Genomic DNA, 5,220 nt, shown 5'->3' with positions numbered 1-5,220 from the left:
ATTACAATCGATTACAATTAGATTATTTTGCTTCAAAAACAAGTTTCATTTTCTTCCAAAAAATAATCGATTATATTCGGATTTTAATGCCTAAAAAATAGTATCATTATAATCCATTTTAATCGATTATTTTAAACTTTTTGGAGAGACTGACATCCAATATAAGCGACTATTATCCATGAAACTTCAGTTCAGGTAGATTTTCGTAATCAAAGACTTGAAAGGTTGATACCTTTGTCTTTAAATGGCCTGGAATATTGATGAAGCTTGTTTGCGAGTGCCTTAAGGCCTATAATTTCATTTGATCTTCAGTCAGGTTGAATTAAGATTGCGGATGTCAAGCTGTACCGAGGTTTAAATTTGACTAACTAGCGCGAGGTTGGGGAAGTATGAGGTTGTTTGTAATACAACCCAGGGTTTCGAACCCGCTTGTGTAAATCGTATATAAGCTGTTCATTAGAAATAATACTGTGTAATTTGGCTATCTGTAGTTCTATCTACAGATTGACTATCATTGTGGATGCTTTTGCTTATAACAGATATATCTAATAAAAATTATCAATTCAAATTTTTTTTAGAAAACAGTAAATGTGAGTCTAGTCTATTATTCGCAAACTTTTTCCTTCTATGTGTTTCCTGGGTTCTTTCAAACCAATTAGATTAATCTACATAAAGTTTCAGCTCAAAAGATCAGTTCAAGGAGTTTTTCGTTGAATCAGAAACCTTCAAATGGTTTCAGTTTCAAAGATTAATTTTATCTGCTTTATCATCGCCGTTGAAGCCTTCGACTCAACGAATGCAGCCTATTGCTGTTCACTGCTCTCAAACCGCGCTTTTATTCCTTCTTGAAAAAAATCCCTCAAGGCCCGTGACAGTAGATTTCGACCAGCATTTGCGTTGCTATCTCTTGGTATAAGAATATAATGGGTCAAAACGAAGTTCTGACTCTCGCTGAAAACATGTTGGGCCAACTCTTGGCCAAAGTTAGCTGGTCTACTTGACATTTATTCACAACCACACCAAACCATATTATCGAGTTCGAACGTATAGATGATTCTGGGCAGCTCAACGAATCGGACCTATAGAAAGCTTTAGCATAAGCTTTATTGACTGCAGTTGTCGTTCAAAATTACTTAACCGTACGATAGAAAAAAGAACTTCATTTTCTTTTACTCAAATTTTTTTGTCATTACTGCGAAAAATTTCAATCTGGTTTTTCTCGCCAGAAAAAGTTTTCAAATGATTGAACAGAACTGTAGAAGACATGTCAAAGTACTAATTCTGATCCAGTGATTTCGTTCAGCTAAATGTTGACCTGATGAGTCAAGACTATGAATTGAAAACACTTCGCTGGCCTAAATAATTCACTGAAAAAAAATAAACTGGATAAAACCAGGAGCCAGTTTTTTCTTCAAGTGAAGCTATGGTTTGTTCACGGCAGAAAAAATAAAAACAAAACAATTATTTTTGACAACTATCAAGCAAAGGCCAGCACACAAATTTTTCAAGAACTCAGTAACAAACACAGCAAGTCAAATATGACACGAACTGATTAACATATTGATTTCCATAATATAAAAACCATAAATAATTCAAACAAAAAATAGCTAATTCATGGCGTGAAGTTTTAATTAGAGTGGAATGACAAAATAGTTGAACTGACTGTTATTTTTTTAAACAAGCCGAAATTACTTTATTATTTTATAATTCAAATCATAAAGTTTTTAGAACCAGAGTTGGAAAAGAACTCAGACAGCTAGATAAGTAAGAACGAACATGGTAGAATTATCTCATTTTGTGCTGCTAGCTTACGGTTCAAATATGTTCGTTAGCAGCACAAAATAAAAAAATTCTACCAATTTTTTTAAACTCAGTTGCATAAATTAACACAGTGAAATCGAACACGACTCAGCTTAAATACTGATTTTTTACTTGAGCGAAAAATCTATAATCAGTTTAATGAGAAACTAAATCAGTTCCCGGTGGGTATTTTATGATAATGTTAACAGTTGAATGACAATCGTTGAATTTTTTTTTGAGTAAAGCACAATGTTTTCAAAAAAGAACAAAAAAGAAGAGCAGACCGATAAGATGTGTTATGCACAACTTCTGAAAGCAGAAACAAAGAATGGAAAATTCTTCGCATCTAATATGTGAATACACTTGGCTGCACGTAAATTAAATGAGCCAAAATTTTCTTCAACAAATCTTAAAGTGCGGTTATTTTGCGAGTGCATAAACTTGGATAGACCAGCTGACTTTTTTCAAAAAGTTCATTTGATCAACCACTACTCATCCGATTGAATCAACTCAGGCTGGATATTTTCATCATGCAGCCTATTCAATACTTCTTGAGCTCGAGCCAGATTATCGGCCGCCTCGTATGCCTCTATCTTGTGATTTAGTTTTGATGGCTTCTAAAACATTGAAAAAAAATTCGGCAACAATTGTTTCTACAAATCGTCTGTTTTTACACATTATCTGCCTTAGAACTTTCCCATATATGTTTTGCGACATCTGGAATTGCGGGCCTGCAGTGTTAGCTAGGTGATTTTCGTGAAGAAACTTTATGAGAAATGATCTATATTATTATTATCTCATATATTTTCGTGAAGAAACTATATGAGAAATGATCTATAAATGAACTATATTATCATCAGATCAGATTTTATGACCAATTTTGCGCCCGTAATTCGCAACCTTACTTCCGGAGAAACTCAGCAAGTTAACACTTTTTCACTCTATCCTCTCAGAGGGTTCGTCAGCGGCTATAGGTTTTCCAATTAAATTCCACTTACCTATCTGTTGCAGAAAAAGCGTCCTAAATTATAAGTTTCTCAAAAACAATTCACAAAACAACAGAACTTACCAGAGATCTTAAAGATTTTTCAAGACGGACAGATTGATTCACGTGTGTTTTGATCATATTACCTACATCCTAACTCAGCATAAGCATAAATTTATCTACTCTGTTCGTTATACCATCGAGACTATCCAAACTCGAGTTTATAAGTTCTTTGAAATCAGAATCATGAAACGTGACTTAAAACTTTTTTGAAAAAAAATCTGGCAAAAGCATCATACCGGAGAAAGTTCCATTGTAATCCGAATTAGGCAACTGGAATTGGTGACAGTTATTCTGAAAAGATATTCGAAGAAATTTGCAATTATAGTCGATTAAAATTGGATTATTTTGCTTCAAAAACAAGTTTCATTTTCTTCCAAAAAATAATCGATTATATTCGGATTTTAATGCCTAAAAAATAGTATCATTATAATCCATTTTAATCGATTATTTTAAACTTTTTGGAGAGACTGACCTCCAATATAAGCGACTATTATCCATGAAACTTCAGTTCAGGTAGATTTTCGTAATCAAAAACTTGAAAGGTTGATACCTTTGTCTTTAAATGGCCTGGAATCTTGATGAAGCTTGTTTGCGAGTGCCTTAAGGCCTATAATTTCATTTGATTTTCAGTCAGGTTGAATTAAGATTGCGGATGTCAAGCTGTACCGAGGTTTAAATTTGACTAACTAGCGCGAGGTTGGGGAAGTATGAGGTTGTTTGTAATACAACCCAGGGTTTCGAACCCGCTTGTGTAAATCGTATATAAGCTGTTCATTAGAAATAATACTGTGTAATTTGGCTATCTGTAGTTCTATCTACAGATTGACTATCATTGTGGATGCTTTTGCTTATAACAGATATATCTAATAAAAATTATCAATTCAAATTTTTTTTTAGAAAACAGTAAATGTGAGTCTAGTCTATTATTCGCAAACTTTTTCCTTCTATGTGTTTCCTGGGTTCTTTCAAACCAATTAGATTAATCTACATAAAGTTTCAGCTCAAAAGATCAGTTCAAGGAGTTTTTCGTTGAATCAGAAACCTTCAAATGGTTTCAGTTTCAAAGATTAATTTTATCTGCTTTATCATCGCCGTTGAAGCCTTCGACTCAACTCATAGCCGTACAGGCCCGCAGCACGGAATGCAGCCTCTTGCTGTTCACTGCTCTCAAACCGCGCTTTTATTCCTTCTTGAAAAAAATCCTTCAAGGCCCGTGACAGTAGATTTCGACCAGCATTTGCGTTGCTATCTCTTGGTATAAGAATATAATGGGTCAAAACGAAGTTCTGACTCTCGCTGAAAACATGTTGGGCCATTTCTTGGCCAAAGTTAGCTGGTCTACTTGACATTTATTCACAACCACACCAAACCATATTATCGAGTTCGAACGTATAGATGATTCTGGGCAGCTCAACGAATCGGACCTATAGAAAGCTTTAGCATAAGCTTTATTGACTGCAGTTGTCGTTCAAAATTACTTAACCGTACGATAGAAAAAAGAACTTCATTTTCTTTTACTCAATTTTTTTTGTCATTACTGCGAAAAATTTCAATCTGGTTTTTCTCGCCAGAAAAAGTTTTCAAATGATTGAACAGAACTGTAGAAGACATGTCAAAGTACTAATTCTGATCCAGTGATTTCGTTCAGCTAAATGTTGACCTGATGAGTCAAGACTATGAATTGAAAACACTTCGCTGGCCTAAATAATTCACTGAAAAAAAATAAACTAGATAAAACCAGGAGCCAGTTTTTTCTTCAAGTGAAGCTATGGTTTGTTCACGGCAGAAAAAATAAAAACAAAACAATTATTTTTGACAACTATCAAGCAAAGGCCAGCACACAAATTTTTCAAGAACTCAGTAACAAACACAGCAAGTCAAATATGACACGAACTGATTAACATATTGATTTCCATAATATAAAAACCATAAATAATTCAAACAAAAAATAGCTAATTCATGGCGTGAAGTTTTAATTAGAGTGGAATGACAAAATAGTTGAACTGACTGTTATTTTTTTAAACAAGCCGAAATTACTTTATTATTTTATAATTCAAATCATAAAGTTTTTAGAACCAGAGTTGGAAAAGAACTCAGACAGCTAGATAAGTAAGAACGAACATGGTAGAATTATCTCATTTTGTGCTGCTAGCTTACGGTTCAAATATGTTCGTTAGCAGCACAAAATAAAAAAATTCTACCAATTTTTTTAAACTCAGTTGCATAAATTAACACAGTGAAATCGAACACGACTCAGCTTAAATACTGATTTTTTACTTGAGCGAAAAATCTATAATCAGTTTAATGAGAAACTAAATCAGTTCCCGGTGGGTATTTTATGATAATGTTAACAGTTGAATGACAATCGTTGA

This window comes from Symsagittifera roscoffensis, chromosome 3, assembly GCF_963678635.1.
Source record: "Symsagittifera roscoffensis chromosome 3, txSymRosc1.1, whole genome shotgun sequence".
Classification (NCBI taxonomy): Eukaryota; Metazoa; Xenacoelomorpha; order Acoela; family Convolutidae; genus Symsagittifera; species Symsagittifera roscoffensis.
This window is presented reverse-complemented; position numbering follows the sequence as displayed.